Here is a 22,219-nt window from a genome sequence, read left to right as displayed (position 1 = left end):
CCTTTTTTATTTATTTTTTTTTTATTTTTGGGGAAAGTAATGGGATCATGTTCTGACCCAGGTGAGCATGTCGCCTTGCAGTCTTGTCTGTGGTGGTGACGGTCCCACACCACGGCACCGTGCACATGCCTGCCTCAGTTTCCCCATGCAAGGGAAGCTGAGGAACCACAGTGAGCTACCAAAGGTGGATTTGTTCATGTTGGTAAACAATACAAGAGGGCTGAAACACTAGCAGACTAGCAGACACTGCTGCGGGGTTTATGTCATGTCAGTGAATGCCCGTGTGAAGTAATAGGAGATTAAAGAATCACAAGTTTATAGAAAGTACCACACGGCCTATAAAGAAACAGCAAAGCCCTCCAAAAGCTAAGATCAAATAGCTTTTTTTCTAAGTCTTTGCACAAGCATAGGCTAGAATAGATAAAATATTTCCCTAAGACTGACTTCTTTTGAATAGTAAATGTGTTCGTGAAGTTTTTGCTTTCAAATAGGTTCATCTACCTCCAAACTGTATTATCCCTGCATCAGTGTGGGCTCTTTTCAGCCCCAGCCAGGCAGAGACAAGACCAACGGGGCAATAACCTGCAGGGGAGCCTGAGGCCCTGGGACGTGTTCATGGGTGTTAAACTGAGGAAGAACAGATTGCAGGGTGTGGGCAGCCAAACCCCGTGCACCACGAGGCCACACGCATTACCCGAAAGAGCAGTAGCATGAGGAGCCGTGCCCCATCCATCACACTCTGCCTGTACAGAGAACAGGTCTTCAAATAACATCAGACACTCCCAGAGGGTAAAGGCAGCTTTTCATCTCAAGACCTGAAGTCAGGAGGCACTCAGCAACTCCCCTGCACTTCCAGTACCTATTGCCTTCCCATTTGTTCCTCAGGTTATTTTATTCTTTTTGTCCAAGCCTAAGCGAAAATTCTGTATGAAAGACGGATCGCTGCCAGGTGCAGCACAGTGCACGCAGCATTTGTAAGGATTCACTGCCAGTTTCTGTGGCGCAGAGGGAGTCTGGAAGTGCTACAAGTCCCGTGACCTGTGTGGAAATGTGTGTGGGGCTGGACACTCACTCCTGTGTCACCACCCAGGGCTGAAATTGAACACCCGTGTTGAACGCCCATGCATGATCTGGCTAATTAAATAGAATTTCTTTGCCCTTCCTTTAAAGTCTACATGCTTATGAAAAAAAGACACTACGTAACGTTCAGAAAGAACAGACCTATATTGCCTAATTCCATCTCAAATCTCACCGCTGACTCTCTGCAATCAGGTCCTTGGGGAGAGCAGTATAAACAGAACCCACAGCCCCACGATGGAACAAAGGCTGTTCTGAGACTCTGTGCAACACCTTGAGCTGACTGTAGTTAAATCTGCCTCTATATTGCATATAGGAGGAGAGTGACTGGAGAACAACAAGGATAGTGTTTAGTGCTTTATATTTCAGCAGCGTATAGGTGCTCAGTACAGTCTTTGCGATAATTAGAGAACAAAGCACCCCCAGCCCTGCTCCAAGATGAAGTCTGGAAGCAGTTGCTGTCAGCAAAGCCCCAACACCCAGAGCTGCACCTTTCTGAAAAAGGGAGGGAGGATTAGGCAATTTTCAGTCAGAAAGAAATCTAACAGCTATTGAAGTCATAAAACAGACAAGAAAGTCTGTCCTACCCATCGGCTTGCCTTTATTTGGGTGCTGTTTGGTCTCTGCTTTCCATGTCAACTGTGAGGTCTGAGAACTTAAACTGGGTTGTATGGTGGGAACCTCAAATGCAATGCATGATGTTCCCTGATCCAGCAAAGAGACTCATACAACCCTGAGTCACTTCAGGGCCAAGACCACACATGACCAGCAGCACAGCCTAACTGGCCATCAGCAGAAGACAGATCCCTAAGCTCAGGACACTGCATGGACTCAGCCACCATTTGAATCCAGCATATTTGCATTTAATGACAGGTCTAGACTCAAGCCTTTCTCCTCTTTGCTTGGATTCTGCCTTTAGTAAGGGGTTTTCCCTTTGCATTAACCTGGCATGAATTCCTAAGTCCCAAGCAGTGTATCAGAAGCAGGAACAAAACCCCATCGATTTATGCCACCTGTGAGCAAGAGAGAGGACACCTGAGCATCGCCAGGAATACTGGTAATCCTACAGCCTCTGGCTATATGGCTCTTTAAGGCAGATTTGCTGGCTCCCATGACAATCCAGACATTTAAATGAAAGTGTTATTTTTTTGGTGGAGTTTTATCTTTTTTATTACTGAATGGCAGGTGTCCTCTTCTTATTGAGAACTGCTGAGACAAAGAGGTGTTACTGCAGTATGGACAGTGTAATGCATTGAAGTGACATGAGCTTAAGCTTTTGTGCGTATTTAAAATCAAACAGCACAAATAAGCTCTTAAAGCACACTAAGTCCATAACGAGGGTGCTTTTATCTCGGATGTATCTGCTGTGAATAATTCCACCACTCACAGGAGCAAGAATCTCTCTGTAATCACTTGTGCAGGGACTAAACAAGACAACCTAATTACTTTCCGAGAGAGCATTTTACAGCACGTAATTGAGTAGAAAGATGAGAGAAAGTTAGTTGGTGTGGTTAGGCTGCTGGTCTGCAGTCCCTGATTACCTCTGCCTGTGATGCATTATCTATCGGGGAACTGCCTACTGTGAGAAATAAAAACCATCACCATCATTTTAGGAGAACAGCCTTGTGCCACAGTCTTGATGGATTGATGGAGAAACAACACCTTGAGGTTAATGGGAAAAGTAGAGGCTTGTGATGCCATAAGGGATTGCTGCTCCTTGCTCTCAGAGGCCATAAGACCCCTCGGCAATGACTGGTGTGAGCAGCTTGGGTGGGAGCAGATGCAGGCGGTAGCAGAGCCTTGGGCTCAGCCCTCTCCAGCCGCAGCAGCAGGCTCAGCAGGGTGCGAGTGGGGCATATGAAATTTCAATTTGAATTCTATTTCTCTGGACTGTTTGAAGATCACTCAATCGAGCTTCCTCTGGAAAGAAAAGAATTGTAAAGTAATTGAGATGAAAAGCTCCTTCTGTATTTTTTTCTTTCTTTTTTTCAATCTATATTCCTCCCTAGCTACAGCATGAGTTCATTTGCTTCAGCAGAAATCACTTCTGTGCCGTTGTCCCCTTTCTTCCAAAGTCTTTTCTTTATATCCTTTCCCTGCATCAGGACTTTATAACAGCACAAGGAACACAATGCAGATAACACATTTCCATCCCAAAGAGAAGGTCTCCTGGTAACTGAGTCCTTCAGACACATGGAAATGAGAAAACACAAACTCAAAATCTGTATCTGATACAAAACCCAGGGTTAACTGACCTGGACACCCTGATCAGGGGGTTTCCTAAAGCCAGGCACAGACATGCTATTATTCCCCTGCTAAAGATCCAGGGTACCCTGCTAAAGAATCTCCTCTGAGGCTGGATTTTCTTAATTTTTAAGGACTTCGTTTTTTAATATTTATGAGACACAAAGTAAGTCTGCAAAGCTGCAGTTTGAGACTCTTGTAGATTGCCATTTATAACCACGTGTCCCCTGTCCAGCCAGACTGCCTGATACATCCCTTCAGTTGGACATGGCTACAACTGCAACGCTCTCTGCTTAGAGCAAAAGCCAGAGAAGAGCAGACTCTCACTTATATTCCAGCCCATGCTCCACTCCACTTGGACTTGGGAATGCCACCACCAGCTGCAAGAACAAGGTTTGGCTCCATAATTGAAAACTCACATTAAAAAAAACCAAACACCTGGGTGTAATCTCAGATTGACTGTGAAGTTTGGCTTGAAGGAGAGCGTGTGAAGTTTAGGGAAGCTTTCATCATTGCTATAAGACAATGAGCGGTGTGGTGTGTTAATGACTCACCGCTCAGGCTGCGTGTTCCTCGGAGATAACAGCAGACATATAGGCATTATCGGGTTAATTATCAATGTAATGAGACTGTACTATAAAAAGGAGCAGATACTATATAACCCAGCATGGCTGCAAGCACCTGCTGACAAATGGCTTTGTGGAGAAATAAGAGGATGTTCCTGTCTGATCCCCCTGAATATACAGTATGCCAAGGCTATCAAACGTATCCCAAACTAATCCTACCTCTAAATTGTTATGATGGCAAATGGGTGGGTGGTGACTGCCGAGGCATGTATAAAGGAGAGGAGCGTTGGTGCCCAGGGATTTTCAGTGATGGTCCTTACACACTCGATCAGCTGCCTTGGTGTTACTTTCTAATTTGAATTCAGTCTGGCAGCTCCTGGGGAGTTCTCTTGCCTACGTTTGAAGGTGAAGTCTGCTGAGAGCAGCAGCTCATTGCCCTGTACTTTATGGGGAAACAGCAATCAGTCCCACTCCTCTGAGTTCCTGTGGTTGGCCAGGGAAGATGTGCATGCCCACTTCTGCAAATGGCATCATTTAGGGTAGTTTAGCTGGAATGATAGATCAGGTGGGGAAGAATCAGCCCTTCACTGTGGAAACAATGAATTTTCTCCAACTCACTTTCAACCCCACTGTATTTCCAGGCAATTATCCCGCAGACATCCTTGGTTCTAAAGTATCCAGATTTTCAGAAAACCTGAAAAAACACAATTAGACTTGATGCTACAGAGGAAATGAACCCTTTGGAAGGAGCATCCCTGTAAGAAGGGGAAAGTCTTGACTTGCCAAAGGGCTACCATTCACCTACCACTGCCCCAGGCTGCCACAGTAGGGAATGTTACCTTAGGGCAAGTTCTTGGATGCGTTGAGAACAGCAGCAAATCTTACATTGACTGAAACCCCCTAGATTTCCACTCAGGTAATGTTTAGATATAAATTGCTATTTAAAGTAATTTCAGGTGTTTCAAGTGCTTTTCTTTAAATCCTGTATGATGCCAAGAAACCCTGCTGTAGGATTTACTAGTATATAGCACCAAGAATGTATTTTTAGGCTTCTAAAACATTTTTTAAACTGTTTTTGGTAATAAGTTTACCACATACAATATATATGATGGAGCAAAGTAGCTTAAGGGAATTTTCAGCTTGTTCTTGTAATAGTCAGAATGATTTACTCCCAGCTTCACCACTAACGAATACTAAACTCATTCCAAATTATAATGAGATTTTTTTTTTGTCTCATCCTTGTATTGCCCTTCAGAATTGTCTTGCTGAACTCACTTGTTGTTCTCTATATATCCTAGAGATGCTAAGGACCAAGCTGGGTCATATTAATGGAGGATCTGGCCCTCTGTTCTTTAATAATTCACACCATTGATTTTTTTTACCCTGTCAGTATTCCTGCAATCACCTGCAGGTTTTGCAAATTACATTGTAAACCCAAACTGTTGCTTTTCACTGAGTTGCACCAAGATCTATTTTTCTAATACAGTTCTATCGTTTCTCTCCTCAAAGGTCTGCTATAACTCTCTTAAAGAGTCTTGTCCATTTTTAGCAATTTTCCCACACAGGAGCTAAATAAACTCAGAGGAAATTATTTAACTTAGGGAGGTATAGAATAAAGAGCAACTGTTTCTTGTGTTCATTGAAGTATTTTATTCTCTGCTCCCAGCACCCTCATTTTGTCAAAATATCTACACAAGGTACCAGAGTGAACACTTTTATCCCATATTAATTGCACTAATATTCAAGATTAAATCTCTGGCATTCCAGGTAGCAAGTGTAAAGGATTGCTGATAGAGCCTTAAGCATGACACATTTCCTGTGATCTTGGTCTGTTTGGTGTGACCATGGGAGTCTCAAAGTGATCTTTATTGGGTTTGTTCCCCAGACAACTCCCAGCCTGCGGAGCCTCGTCTTTCCAAACCCTGCTACCACAGGAAAACAGGGTGCAAAGACCCAACCTTTGTGCATGATACCATAATATGGGCGCAGGGAAAAAAGAAAACACTACTTCTTTTTGAAGAGCAGCTCTTTTTTTCAGACTGGAAGTTCATAAAGATTTTGCTGAAGAGTGTGGGGAGAAGGGAGTGAAGGGGAGTACAAAGTCAGAGGAGGAGTTGAAAATGGAGGATGTTTCTTTGACACTCTCCTTTTCATATCACCGTTTCCCTCTTTACAAGTACTGGAAAGTTTAGCATATCCACCCACCCTGGCAGGGGGGGAGTAGGAATAAGAGAAAAATTTTTTTTGTTGCCTTTGTTCCAAGCTCATTCTGCCACACAGAGACTGTGTCAGCATTAATGTCCTCCAGCTGTTAATCAGAATGATATACAGGATATTAAAAAGCATTTGTGCTGCACTTAACTAAGGAAGCCTCCGAATCCCCTCAGACTGCTGTCTCTCCCAATTAGACTCAGTGGCAGCTCCAGGCACGTGCCAGCCCCAGCACAGCCCATCGATGGAGAGGAGTGGACAGGGCACAGCCTGGGTTCTGAGTGAGGTGCGGGAGAGAACTGGAGGAGGCAGTTGTGTAGTATGAACCCCTTGGTCACCTTGCCGAGGACAGCAAGAAGCTTCCTGCTCTACTTTGCTGTTCTTAGAATCATAGAATTATAGAATTACCAGGTTGGAAAAGATCCATTGGATCACAGAGTCCATCCGTTCCTATCAAATACTAAACCGTGCCCCTCAGCACCTCATCCACCTGTCCCTTAAACACCTCCAGGGAAGGTGACTCAACCACCTCCCTGGGCAGCCTGTTCCAGTGCCCAATGACCCTTTCCGTGAAATATTTTTTCGTAATGTCCAGCCTGAACCTCCCCTAGCGGAGCTTGAGGCCATTCCCTCTCGTCCTGTCCCCTGTCACTTGGGAGAAGAGGCCGTCACCCTCCTCTCTACAACCTCCTTTCAGGTAGTTACAGAGAGCAATGAGGTCTCCCCTCAGCCTCCTCTTCTCCAGGCTAAACACCCCCAGCTCTCTCAGCCGCTCCTCATAAGGCCTGTTCTCCAGCCCCCTCACCAGCTTCATTGCTCTTCTCTGGACTCGCTCCGGATCCTCAACATCCTTCTTCTTAATTCTTCAAACTGCTTGAGGCAAATGCAGAGGTTTGTTACACGGGACCAAGTCCCTCCACCACATGCAGTTGTAGAAACATCAGGAAGCCAGAAGAAGCAGACAATAACTATGATCAGTGTTTGCAGTGCAGCCCCTGGACCTGCACACAGAGTGGGTAGATGGTGGGAGGAACCCTGCCCAGCTGAGAGGTGAGAGTGAAGGAGCCCTGGCAAAGCTAAATGGCCTGGACACGGCTCTGAGCATTGCCATTATGTAGGAGAGGAGGGGATTGAATACAAATCCCACCCTCGAATCACAGTCCCAGGACTATGATTCCAAATGCTGTGTATCCAAAAACTGAACAAAAAGTCCACAGGGCAGCTCATTCCCCAGGAAGAAACAAGCCCAAGTTGACCCTCACGGTCCTGGCTTTGGCTTTCAGTGACTCTACGTGATAAGGGTGACTTACCCTTTAGAGCGAACGAGGCAGCGGTACAATATACCTATTTATTAACACAGCGTGCAGCAAACACCTGCCATTTTTATACAAGCACATATATAATTTAACAGAACCCCTTTCACAAAGGAGCACACGTTGGGAAGCCCTAACTCCCAAAGCACTTGGCTGATATTTACAACACAAACTAAGGATACACAGTCACTGCGCTTTTGTTTACAAATCAGACGTTCGTGCACCTTGCATAGGCACTTCAAGGTACTGAAGCAGCAAGGTTTATCGCTAGGCTAGAAGAAAAGGGAATGGCTACAAATGTAAAGTGTGGTAACATGACTGGGAGGGTGAAATCCTCCAGTGATGCTATTCCTGGCTTTCCTGTTTCCGGTTTGTGTCACTACCATGACATAACCGTAAGGATACAGTCATCATCAGCCACTGACTGTTATGGGGGCACAAGCATCAGGCAGGGTAAGCCAAGGAATCCTGTCAAAAGGTTTCCTCCAAGTTTTAGACGCTGCCAACAATACAGCTCTCAGAAGTGCTGTTTCTCAGTCAGGTGGTTTCATATCTCCATCATGAGATCCCAGGTACCTGCAAAGAAGTGGTATGATTTTTACACTTACCTTTTTTTACAGCCCTTAACAAGTTACATTTATAGCTGCATATATATATATAATCTTTTGTGCTTCCAACAAAACACACAGAATGGTAAAGCCCACAGTAAAGCCCTATCATTGTGTTTATGCTAACCTTGCCAAGTCTTTTAGGAAATATTTTAAGAAAAGCAATGAGTGAGAAATTCCATTATTCTTATCTTCTTCTGTCTCAATCATTTTAATCAAGCTCAATACTGTACTATGTAGCTCATACTGACAGACTCTCCAGCGCTCAGTCCTGCCACATTTGCCATATACCTACCTTTGGGTACCTCTGTACATCCTCCTGTAATACAGCTAATACACCCTGGAGCATGTCTGCATATTTGGGATTACATCTTGCTACCTTTTATGTTTTCTTCTGCATATTGGTGCAGACATGACTATACTTCTAGTTTCTTCTTTTAATCCAGCTTTGACAAGATTCTCATTTCCCACATTATTTTTTAACACAATCTTTTCAAAGAAAGCCATCTCCACCTTAGGGCATTTTTTTTCCATTCTTTAATTTTGTATTTCCTGCCATTGCCTGTCTAATGACCATGTCTCATTTACAACGTAGCCTTCATTTAGTTTTGGTACTAGAGAACTAGTCAGTCTGTTGTCAATCTCAGAGAATTTACTATCATAGTATGCTCCGATTCTGCAGCATCCACACATCTTTTCCTCTGACCTTCCTATCGGCATGAAACACATCTCGTATAACTTCACAACTGTGATGTTGTACCTTGTGAATTTCTTCCTAGTCTTTCTCTTTACCCTGTACAGTTTACTCTTGCATCTGAATATTATATATATTCTTCCCTTGTCTATACTATGTGTTTTAAACTCACAAGTTTAGCTAATTAAGACTTAATTTTATTTTACTTAACAGTTTTCTCAGCTTCTAAATGATTATAGAAGTCAATTCTTTCAGCATCTTCTAATACCTTATTAATACCCTTCCACCACATTTGTGAAGGGCTTATTAGTACGCACACTAGTTTAACTTCAATATTCTGCCTACGTTTAATATTTCAGAAGGAAAAAGAAAAAAAAGAAAAGGTCTGCAGTTTTAGCCATAACACTCATAACAGCACTGTAATTCCAGGTTCGCTGCTAAACAAAATGTTTTGGCCTCTGTTTTTTAGGGATTAAATAGTCCTTCTTTGTATGTACGAGCACTGAATCCAGTATTTAACTTTGTACAAAAATTGTTATTATGAATGCTGCTGCAGTTTTTATTTCCCTCAAGGAATGTCAAGAAAAATCCTACCCATTTCTATTCCTGGTATAATCTAACTCCCGTTTGGCGAGAGCCCATCACTATGGCAATGGCACCAGGCATGATGTACTGTGGCAAGGAGCCAACGCAGAGAAGAAAACACACAGTCATAGCACCAGCATAGCAGCTCCAACATGGGACAGGGTGTCACAAGGCTGGGGTCCCTGCCCCGTTTCTCCCCTGGAGATGAAACCATTTGCCCCACGAATGCAGTTGTTTCTGCCTGAGCAGGGGTGAAAGAGCAACCCCATCGGAGCAGACTGGTTCGACCCAGCCACTGACTGACAGCAGCTGCCTTGAGAAGAGCAGAAAGAAGCAAAGTGGGCATCCTGTTCCCCCATCTGTAGGTGGTGATAACAAATTTGCATAGCTTTAAGAAGCTGATCTCTTTGGCAGGGTATCTCTCTGGAAACCAAGTCAGCCTAATAATTGTGATTGGTAACGACTGCAGCACACCGGGGACATTATTAGCAAGTTCTGCTTATCAAGGGCACATTTAGGTACTGCCTTACTATTGAAAGTGCTGCTCACTTAGCAGTGCAGAGAACTGACCCTGCTCCTTCCATGTCTTTGTAATGTCCCAATCCTGCCACTTCCAGAATTTGTACCAGAAACCTGAAGAAGAAAATATGAAAACACAGCCAAAATGAGCTGCCCAGCCCAAGCAGTTAGCCAAGGAGATATCAGGGATATTTTTTTTCTGAAGGAGTAAGACATATGAAGAAATGATAGCTTAGTTTGATTCCTGCTTATAATCCTCTTTTTTCTCTGATTTGTAGGCTTTTTTATTTTTTTTTCCTGTGGCCTAAATACAATGAAATTTTAAAAACATCCTGTTTCAGGCTCAGCAAAACCCTATAGTGCATTCTTACTCCTATGCCTTAACTGATCATATACTCAGTCTGGTGCTGAATTAGAGTACTAATCCAGATGACAAGATGGGGCTGATACATCTGCTGGCTGGGATGTAGGGTGCTGAGGATAAAGGAGACAGCTGGATGGGGCTCGGTGGGATGGACTGCAGTAATCAAAGTTTCTCCTGATCCTCTATAAAAATATACCCTCGTGCAGTGTCTGACAGTCCCTGCAGATCACAAACAGCTCTGAGCACCTCAGAGGAGAGATGTTCTAGTTGTGCAAACCAGTGTTACGACTGACAGGCATGGGGACTGTTTCCCAGTGCAGGAAGTCGGGGAGCTGGAATAAGCACAGGACACCACAATAGGTGCTCTGGAGAGCTCTGGAGACCTTACAGAGCTTTAGATCCAGAGCAAAGCCCTGTGCTTTGTGGAGGGTCACCTTGCAGATGAGCTCCAGGCGCTGCTCTGTGGTCCGGCACTGCAGGGCTGCCTTTGGGGATGGAGGGGAGCCAGCTGCTGACAGATGTCAGAAGTCCAGATTTCCTTGTTTTTGTTGGGAACGGGAAGAAAGATGCTCAAGGTGGAGGATATAGCAACAACCACCCCTAAGGAGCGGTCCTCAGGAGGAGAAGCTTTATATATTTCCCTTGTGCAGAAGAGAACAGCCAGAAAAGAAAGCTGAAGCAATACTGCGGTGACGTTATTAACAGAGACCCTGCAGTTACTGAGCCTTTTAAGGACATAAGGAGCGCCCAGAAGAAATTGCTACCATGAACCTGGGGATCTTTGCTACTCACAGAAGTAGAAATTTGTCATTTTAGAGGGTATTGGGCAATGGTTTTGGCTGGAGAAAAGCATGGGGTTTAGGGGATGGAAAAGTGAGTGCCTCTAATCAGCTGGTATATCTACCAGGCAGGGATAAAAGATATTGTGTAAATGGGAGAACCTCAAATTTCTCCGAACTGTTTGTTGCTATGCCTTTTCACCTCTTGCCTTTGAATGGGGCTGTCCATTACAGAAATATGACTCATTCAAAACCTTCCCTTGCTAATGACAATTCCTCTGTGCAGTAAAAAACAGGATGATATTTTACTGCCTCAGTTCAGGTGTTACCTGCTGTTCAGCCCTCCAGAGCCAGACACCAGAACTGTCCTTACAAAGAAAAGGAATGTCAAAATTAAGCACGATGCCTGGAATACAAAATGAAAAACATAAACCATTCTCCTGCAACTTTCAGGATGGTTAATGATAAGAGCATGGATTTATCTAATGGGCCATTTTGATCATATACTTCACACACTGTCTCGTCCTGCAAAGGTCTGAATGCATCCTGTGATGAGGGGAGGATCTTACACTCCCTATGCGAAGCTGCAGACACTTAACATCACACAGAAAGGGGTCCCCAGAACTAATTTGATCCTGACAAAGAATTCTTGTAGCGAAATAGCCCTATAGAGCTTTACATGCAATAAAGTAATTAACAGATCATAGGACCGCTTGGGACATTAAAGACTCAGCATACCCAGTAGAGCAAAAAGGCTGTAAATTCTGCCAAGGCTAATTCAACTGTGATACATTAAAATAAGAAGCAAGAGAACAGAAATAAACAGGTTTAGACTTTCTCACACAGCAGTTCTAAGCTATTTTTTTCTACCACCTAAAGTCTTATTAACCTGCAAGTGATTTTTTTTTCACCCTTATTTTTGATTGCTGGGTTTGTACTACAACCAAATGACTCTAGGGTGTATGACTTTCCAGAAAGCTTTAGAAGCAGCTCATAAATGTGGTAGAAAATAGTTGTAAACAGTAATTGAAAAAGGTAAGAATAAAGCATTTTCTGCTTTTTAAAAAGCATTGTTCACTAGGAGGATCAAGTGTATATTCAGCTCATTTTTCATGAAGGAATTAGAAGCAGGAAAGAAAATCCTCTTGGTCTTTGTCCTGTCCATCCAGATGAGATGACCCACAATGCAGACTCTGCTTCTTGTTAGGGGTACAAAGACAGCTGAGCAAGATAGATCTCTCATTGGTGTCCTTGGCCTAATCAGAATAATTTCAGTTAAATAAATGGAAATGTATCTGGCTGAGATCTCAGCCTGCAGCAGAACTGCTGCAGAATGGAAAGCGGTGGTCTGCCCCAGGTATTGGAGGGATGTTGAAGCGCCCTGAGCAGCCAGGGGGGTGATGTCCTCTGCAGCGTGGGCACCGACAGCAGCACAGCAGGTGCTGCCAGGAGCAATAGGCAGCAAAGGAACGTATCTGTCCCTGACAAGGTCTGATAGCAGGCACGAGAGGACCACTTGGCTCCTTTTGCCACCGAGTTCCAATTGCATCTAGAATTCAACTCTCCCCTCACAGAAACGGTGCCTCCTGCTCCCCATCCATCTTCTCCAGCTTGCCCCCTGCCTCCTGTCCCCTACAACTCCTGTCTCCCAGTTTAGTACCTCCTGTTGCTGCTATTTCCCCTTCCCCTCTTTCCAACAGCAGGGCTGTAGGAAATGCAAAATCATCCAGGGCATTTGCTGTTTGCAGGCCACTCTTGCACAAAAGCAGCATTGAGATCACTAAGATGCCATGAACTGCCAGCAGCTGTTAAGAAGATACCTTGCAGTGACGTGTTACAGAAATGTCAGCTAACAGAAGATTTAAAATGCATGTTTTAAAAGGGTTAAAGGACATTTCCAAAGGAGATCTCCAGCAGTTATAGACCCAAGTCATGAAGTGGCAATCCTGCTCAAGACACAAATTTCAATTTGCCTTACTTCTCATTTAATCCTATTTTTTAGGCACTAATGGCTCTGCTTATTTTCCAGCACAAGCCCTTGCTCAGCAGCTCCAGAAAAAATAAAGTCACAGAAAGTTACAGAAAGCCTTAGGAGGAAATAAGTAGAGTTGTCTTCTTGTTATGTTACAGCAGGCATGAAAAGATCCAGTGTTTTTTTGTTGCTAGGTACTTCATGCATGTGTAATATCATAAAACAGAGCACGGACAAAGAAAAGGCATTTTGGCTATTCCCCAGAAACAAGGCTGGGAACTGACATCTAGAGAGATGTGGTTGCTTCAAAGGTCAGGGCAGGAGAGAGAGAAGTTGTGAAGAGAGAAATAAGAATTGAAACAAGATCTCCCAGTTCCCTGCTCAGGGACTTCAGTCTGTCACCCTGAATACATGCTTGAGATGGGTAAGTAGCACACAGAGGAGTCCCTGTCTCATGGGATGCCCATGTTGCATAGAATCTCCCCAAGGAAGGAAATTTCCAAGGAAATTGAAGGGGAGTCCTCTCAAGCTGGTAGCTCTCTGCAGTTACAGCAAGAAGTCATTAACCAGGACTGCCCTGCAAGCACCCATCGGACTCTGATGGCCAAATGTGGCAAAGCTTCCCTAGACTGTTGTCACTAGTATTTCCACTCGAATGAGGAAAAAAGAGTCCTTATCTCTTATCATTCACTCAGGCTGATGTATTGCTATTTTCGTCACAAAAATATTTTCCAGCTCTTCCTCATACATGTCTTCCTTGCAACCCCAGAGCTGCTGCTGCTGCTGTCTGAATGCCCATCAGATGTTTGCTCTGAAGTCTGGAGGCATGAGGCATAGCTGCAAGGGCAAATAGATCCTGGAGAAAATTGTTTTCCTTTCGTGACATCTCTATTTCCTCGTAAGAGGCTCAGGCAACTTGGTGCCTTGGCTGAGGACATCTGTTTGTATGAAATACTGCAGCACACACCTGCCTCCTGGCATGCGTGGGCGCGCAGGTGTCACGTGCTGTTAGATTTGCTCAGCCATCAGAGGTGCAATTTGTTATCCCCCTGGGGACAAGCTATAACTTTCTTCATGCTAGAACATACTGGAGTCTTGGGGCCATATTTTTTTTTTTGATGCTGATCAAAACTGTTTTTACTGTTGTCAGCGGGTGGTTTTTCTTTAGTAACATGTCAGCATTTGATACTACATAACTTTCAAAAATGGGACACAGAAGAAGGGCCAATTGGCAGGAGAGCAGCCTTGCTACCTTAAAAATAAAAACTAAAGCAGAAATTTTGGTTCTTTCCTTGCTACTGTCTTTCCATTCTGTTGTACATCAGGCGTGCACAATACAAGATTGAAGAGGCAGAGCATTTTTGATCTGACAAATAACCTGATGTCCCAATTTCCTTCTACAGAATGAAAATGATTAGGACTTTTAGGATCATTCCTAAATGAACATCTTTCATTAGCTTTTCTAAACCTCCTATCACTACGCTGTCTGGATGCCAACATAAATAATCCTTTCTCCATAGTATCTTCATAAGACCTTAAACATTTATGGAAATAAAGAAAATAAACCTAGTTATTGTCTGAATAATCACTCATTTATTGATGGAGACAAGTATGCTCATTTTTCTTGCTCTCTGGTGATTAGATTATGATAAACTGTGACATTTAGTGATAAACTTGATATGGTTGGTTACATACAGCTTAAAAAAGTAGCTATCCAATTATTCTTTCGTGTGCTGGTGGAATGCATTAACCACCTGTGAAGGATATTGCAACAATTATGAAGCACACAGCACCCTCCTCTCTAAGCAGCTGTGACAAATGCGAAGGTCACATATGTTGCCTGCCCCATGGATATAATTTTTGTTGTCTCCCTTTGCTTTTCCTTGTTTCAGCAAAACCTGAAGGCCAAATCAGAATGGTAATGAAGACTCTGCACTGACTGAATAGAGGATGGATGTAGAGACAGCCAGGACCAAACTAGGAGTGCAAGAGAAAGCCAGTTTCACATTGTGCACTAATTGGTACACTAGACTATGTAGGCTGAGAATTAAACATCAACCCAAAACGCCGCTTAGAAAGAGCTCACTAATGGATCCCAAAGATCCATTAAAAGAAAAATTCTCCAAGGGTGTCCTTTCTTTAGTCAGATCTGAAGTTTCTTTTTACCCCAAAACAAGGACAAATTTGTAGTCATGCAGAGTTTGTGATGAGGACTGCTGGACATAAACTGCACAATGATCAAACCCAAAGTAATGTCCCTGTGAGGAATGAGTCTCTGAGCCACAGTGGATTGCCAGCATTGAAACAAACAGCAGCAAAGCAGCTGGGATCCAATCTCCTTTCTTTGGGGATAACCCCAAATGCTAGCTTATGAGATACCACAAAAAATGTCCCAGATCTGCTGTCATATCAAAGATGTGCATCTTTAAACATATCCCTGACATTACACACCCACCCACTTGTGCTATGATCAGCAGATTGTCACTGTAGGCAAATGCTCACTAGATGCTATTTCCTAGCAGCTGTGGAAGAATGACTGCAAACCCCCAGGAATGGAAGGGAGATACCCCTGGATATGATTTTCTGTTTCACCTAGAGAACTTCATCCTCACAGTATAGGTCCTCTAGGAAAACAGGCATCCAGTGAGAGGCACTTGTCTAGCTTTGCAAGCCATTTGACACTTCTCTTTTCTGTTGGTAGGTCCTTCTTATTTCCCAGTTGCTCTTGCTCATTGAGCAAAATCATCTGTATCATCAGGAGTCTTCTGTCATGAAACAGTATTTTGGCAGAAGCAATAAGGCATCTGGGCCAGCCAAGGATCCAAACAAGGTGACTGGGGTTACTTTCAATGAGGAAAGAAATCAGCAAGTCCCTGAGGGAGCAAGGTATGGGACAGACTCAAAAGATGGCATGTAATTAAATTCTTGGCTGTGTGTAGGGTTTAGAGGAACACTTACCTTTGTCCTTCTCTGTTCATTCCCCCAGGCAAAGTGCCTTTGTGGGATTTTGTCTGCCTTGGCTGGTGTGCTAAGATGGGAGAGTGTGGGCTGCCCTGGGCAGATCTAGGGCTTTTGGGGGACAGTTCATTATTCTATGTATTTGCTGCTTCCCCAGTTGTGTTTTGGTGTTTAGACCAGTCATGGCACCAGAAGGTTAAGGTTCAGGCAGAAACAAAGATCCCTGACTCTGCACCACACCATCCATTCCTGGAGCCCTGGCTATGTCCCTGCTCCTCATCTTCTTTCCTTCTGCAGGCAGCTCGCTGCCTGCGGCACTGCAGCCTGCCAAGCTGCAGGGGTCCTTGACTAATAACTGAATATACTCAGCTCCCTCACTGTTTCACCACCTGTACCCCCCAGCCTTCAGCATGGCAACTGGAGGATCGTATATAACCCTCTGTCTACAGGGAACTGTCTCTACTCATGCTGGTGCCTCTGCTTACTTTAGGCTTACTCAATTTCTAAGCTCACCAAACAAACTCTGCTTCCTGCTACCTGGAGTCTGCAGATCCCCTCATCATGTTCAGCTTGTCCTTAGCAGGTCATGTAGCCCCTTTTGCTTTCAGCTGCAGTTTCAGAAATAGCCTTCTTTTCCGGGTGACAATAGGAGAGACCTGATAACCAGCCTGGGCTGAACCCTTTTTGAGTTTTCATGTTGGCCCAAGGAGATGAACGCCAGTGCAAAGCCAGCCTGGGAAGCCCAAAAGACTTGAAAATTTACTTTCCTCCTAACTTCAGTAACTCCTTCTGGCACCACAGACTCATGCTAATAAACATTAATGGCAAGTATGCTTGCTGTGGGTGAAGATTTGAGTCCCAATGCTCAGCAGTTCCCTGCAGAGAAGGATTGCTGAGCAGCAAGGTGTGTTATAGAGCAGAATACATTTAAAACCATAATAAGGCATTTTCTTGTCCTAGGATATATGTCTTCTTCCTCTCCTTCCTCCTACCCCTGCAATCAACAGAGGCAAAAGCAGCTCTTCTCTCCATACTTGAGTGTATCACCAGACTGAGTAAGACACTGGTGCTAAGGCAATTTTGGGTCCCGTTAAGAGCAGGGAGCTACTGTCCCTCACAAGTGATGGTGTCTGCTTCTCCCTTGCTATTGCCATGAATATGCCATCCATATAACTTGCACTACCCCACAGCGCATGCTACCCTGGAAATATATTTGAACATAAGGCATAAAAACTCTGTTACTATATTTGTTGTTCATGCACTTTAGGTTTGCATGTATGACGTACATTGCTGCTCTGAAGCATGGCAAAAGCTCTAGCACAGCATACAGCAGCATATTGCAGCACATCCTCCTCTCAGATGGGATTTTTTATCATCTATCTTGAGTTAGCTGGGCAAGAGCAGCACAGGCAGAAACAGCAGAGAGGCTGCTCAGCTCTTACTGACTGCAGCATCAGAAAGGCACCAAAGTATAGCTACCTCATCCCGCCACAGCTGCAAATACCTGAGGCGACTCAGCATCTCATAGCCTCACAATGCTGTAGATGTGACTCCTGGGGTTAGAGCTCTGATTTCATTCACATTCATCTTGCAGAAGCAGAGCATGAAGGGGAAATAGAAAGAATAGATCTGGTTTGTTAGTCCTCCCCCAGAAACCAACTACTCCTTGTAATAATAATAATAAGCATTCCAGTTGCGTATCAGGAAAACATGAAGTGAGCTGCAGTGTACAAATAATTTATTTGGAGTCAGTAGAATATTAACTCAAGTTTAAATCAGGGGTATATTGTATTTGATTTTTGTTTCCAGACCTGGGGGGATGGGTGAAAGGTGTATATGTGTTGGGGTTTTTAGCCTGTGCTGTTCTTATTTGCTTTCACCTACTCCTGAATTCTCCCTTTCTCACTCCCTAGTTTTTTTTTTCAATCTTGCAGGTCTGTATTTCTTCTACGTGCCTTTATTTTTCCTGCTTTCTCATTTTTTTTTTGGGTTCTGCTATGCTGTTTTCTTTCCTCCCACCTTCTTTTTTCCCCTCAGTCAGAAAACCCAGCAAACCGTTTAAGCTTAAGAATAACAGAGTCAAATACTCATTTCCTGAAGGAGACTCACAGTGAGAAGAAAGAGCAAGGTACAGCCTTTTTCCTGGGAATGATGCTTTTCTCTCTCACTTTCACAACTGCTTTAATTTTAAGACAGCTGGGGTATAAATAATCAATATCCCTACAGATGAGGCTAAGAGGTGGTGCCGTAACAGTCTCCTGCCAGGTCCAACAGGTAAGTGAGGCACAGACTGGGTAATTCAGAGTTTATAGCACCCCAAGAAGTGGACAACAACTTCACTGAACACCAACAGCAACACCTCCCAGGATCTTTATTTGGCTGCCAGAGTATCAGAAATAGCTGATAAACACTACTGTACTGAGTTTCCAGGCTGTCATCCCAGGAACTACACTAACAATAATTTATCCCTTGGGTCTGTTAATAACAAGATGGATGGGCAACCAGAAATATATTAGCAATAAAAAAAGAAACTAATATGCAGTGATTGTATGTTCCTGAAATTTATTCTAAATATTCTTAAGCTATTCAGAGCAATACAACTTTGATTTTTCTTAAATGTTTATGGATGTTTTTCCAGTGTAAGGCCCAGTTAAATACATGCCTAACATCAAACTCAAGAGGAGTTCCACTGGTATCCTCTGGGATTCTCATGTGTATGCATCGAAGACCATACAGTTTGATTAACCTGGCAACTGCTGTAAGGTGGGCAATTCTTTGGCTACTAATCACCAGATATAACCAGATCATAGGATTATGTTCTCTGCTCTGTGTGTCTATGTGCACAGCTGTGAAGTTTCCCCTCAAAGCCGCCTGGGGCTACACAAGTTAAAACCTGGAGACTTGCAGGACCTCTACTAGCAACCAAAGTACCTTTTTTTTTCCATCAAGGCTTTTGCATTGAAAACATCTACTTACAATTAATGTTTTGTTTTGGCGATGGCCTGCAGCACACCTTCTAGCAGTACATAAAAATGGTAGTGGAAAAGAAAAGAAATTTGTTTGAGGATGTATTTATGTTGGACATTTAAGAAGGAGTTAAGATCTCAAAGAGAAAACACCAGTGACTACAATGGATCAGCTATTCTTCGTGATTCTCTGCAGAACTAAGAACTCAAAACTTAGCAACACCTGGAAATCTAGGCAAAAGGCTTAATGCACGTATTTAGCTCTTTAGAGCATGGTAGCAATCACTGGGAATACACAGAAGCTTAATAATTGAGACATTGACACCAGTATTTTCCATCTGTTCAGAGCTGTCATGCAGACACGATTTCCAATCCTACCCACAGCTGAAGCAGGAGGATGTATATGCAGGGATTCACAAGGAAGCAGATTTGCAGTGAACATGTTCAGATCAGCCACACAGGCTTAAAACAGGGCGCAACTCTGCATATATGCCAAGGTTGTAGCTTTTGGCACCTTGCCAAAATGACTGACTGTGGCAGTGGAAGAAACAGCAAAGTAGAGTTGACATCCAAGATTTAGATCACCATTGCTCATTTACTATGTTGCTCATTTTTTTTTGTGGCTGGTAGTGTTTCACAGCGTTGTCAATGACTGCACAGGGCAACTGTGAATGGATATCCCCAATTTCTTGATGGAAATGTCTTTTGTGTTTCACTGGGCTCAGATGATAGCTTTTAAAATTTAAAATTTTTAAAAATTAAAAAGTCTTCTAACAGAAGAGGAAGGTGTCTGCACTACCCATACTCATGCACAGTGAGCTCACAGCCCTCCAGTTGGGCTGGGGGCTTTCATGTAGTGTTGATTCTTTTGAGTGTTTTAAGCAGTGCAATGTGGGTTTGATTATTAGTGGAACAGGTCAGTAGGCTGCTGGGTAGACACCTCTGTTTCTAACTTGTCAATAAAATACCTGACAAGTTTTATATGATTTTCAAAACTGTAGTATGCTGAGCTTTGCTTGCTGTCTTGGGAATAGGAGCTCTCTTGTGGGAGAGCAACAGTTGTTCACATATCCTTAGATCACGTTGTGCATTTAACCTAGAATTACACAAGTCAGGAACACCTCACGTTTGATGGCTTGATGTTGCTTGTGGCGCAAACAGAATAAAAGAGAGTTTTGCAAAGATCTCACAGGGGAAAAGAAGAAAAAGCACCTCCCAGTCCTCCATTCCATACAAGGGAAGGGAACATAATATAACAGGTGTTATCTCCCATCACATCGCAAAGTTCAGAATTACGTAGTAATTCCAGCTCCTTTCCTGGCCTCTGCCTTTGCTGGAGCCTCTCAACTCCTTTCTTACAGTATGGCCATGCCCAGGGCATCCTGGGCAGAGGAGCTGGGAGGAATGGGGTGAGAAGCCAGGAGAGATGGACAATGTGGGAGTGTCTCCAGTTTCACAGGAGCCCCTGCCCCTGGGAAAGATGCTTCCTCCTCTCTGCTGGCCCACAGGCAGTGATGAGGAGAGGGAGTGCCTTGCAGGGAGCTCACCTGCAGCCAGGAAGGAGAAATAGCAATCCCTTAAAGCAGCCATGAAGAGGAAAAAGCAATTCTAATTTATGAATTTGATAATAGATAACCAGTTACCACTCAATAGCTCTGCCAAGATATCTTGAAGGATATCTCCTATCAACACATCTCAGAATTTATTTCATTTCTTTTATTATTCAGATTCATTTTGTATGCAATGCCAAAAGCACCTTGGAACCATGAAAGACTTCTAATATTTAGATTTGTTGTATCATCAACCTGTCTTGGAAATGAGCTTCAGCTAAGCAGCAGAAGACAGATTCCTTGCCACACATTTTTGTTTTGCTTTAACAGAGGCCAAAAGAAAAAAAAAGGAGGGAGGATTTGGGACACCATGTTCCTGTGGCTTTAAGATTCTTTGGGAAGGGTGGCCCTTTTTGGGAGATTCTACTGATCTTACAATGTCCAATTAAGCTTATTGAAAAGAAGATTAAGAGACAATTTAATCACAGTTTGTGAGTGCCTGCATAAGGAGAACATTTGATACAAGAGGGTTTTTATTCTGACAGACAAAGTCATTGAATTGCTGGAGGTTCAATTCAGCAAAGATTAAATTAGAAATAAAATTATTAAAATTTATTTTTTTAACAGCAAGGACACTTTACTGTTGGAATAAGTGATCAAGAGAGTCCAGAAGTCCTGGCTTTAAATCAAGATGAGATGAACCGATATGCTATATTCCCATAGTTGCTTCGATTTGTGGATAGGAAGTCTAGATCTGGGTGCTGTGTGTGTCTGATGATTGTAGGTCCTTGAGGACTGTCTCCTTTTTGCTGGGCAGAGGGTCTGTTGGAAAGATGGGAGACTGAGTCCAGGCTCAGACCACTGTGATGTGCCGGGTGAATTACAGCAACGAGGGGCTGTATCCTATGTGCAGCACGGCTGAGCCTCCTGGTAGAGGTTGGCAGGCTGGGAGGTTTTATGCGTATCGCACAGAAATTGAATTATGCCAGGTCTGCCAGAAAGATGACACTTTCTAGCACTGCAGATTCAAGGACTATCCTGACTGAAAACATTGACTCTAAGGAAATTAAAAAGAAAGTGCAAGGCTATTTTATTCAAGGTCTACAATCCTAAACTGATTCCCATTCTGAGCTGTAAAAACATGAGATTCCTTTCCCAAGCAGTACAAGCCAACTCACACCACAAAACCACCGGGAGCTATAAGTATCCTAGGAGAAAACTTATTTTTCTCCTAATTTTCATGTTAGCCGCAGCACATTGTCTTCCCGTTACTAGTTTTGGCATCTAGGTGTAGTAGTGATGTAAACATCAATATTTTAACGTCAAAGAATTCCAGCAAGTATAAAGGAAATACAACAATGGCTTTCCTATTGAATCCTCTGCAGATTCCAGATAATGGGTTATTCATAGACCTTCAGCTCACAATAAGGTACCCTTTATTCCTGGAATCTGAAGCATTTCTCTTTTAAACTGCAATTATTTTCTGATTCTGTTACCAAGTTCAGTTTTGACACAGTTGCGAAATTTCCTTATCTCTCTCTTAAATGTCACAGCATTAGACTGCGTAAATGAAAACTGCATTTTTCATGTGCATTTCTTTCCATATATGTGATGTTTATTAAAAAAAAAAAAAGTAATACTTCATAGCACAGCAAAATGGTGTGCAATGGGAAATACAGCTGTACCTTGCAGGTGCTTCAAGCTGATATATAAACACTGGCCACACACAGCAATAGCTTTTAACAAACAGCAGAAGCATCTGTAACTCCCAACAGCAACTACCTATTTGAAAAGACAGTGGAGATGAAGAATC

Source organism: Phaenicophaeus curvirostris, chromosome 15 (genome assembly GCF_032191515.1).
Source record: "Phaenicophaeus curvirostris isolate KB17595 chromosome 15, BPBGC_Pcur_1.0, whole genome shotgun sequence".
NCBI lineage: Eukaryota > Metazoa > Chordata > Aves > Cuculiformes > Cuculidae > Phaenicophaeus > Phaenicophaeus curvirostris.
This window is presented reverse-complemented; position numbering follows the sequence as displayed.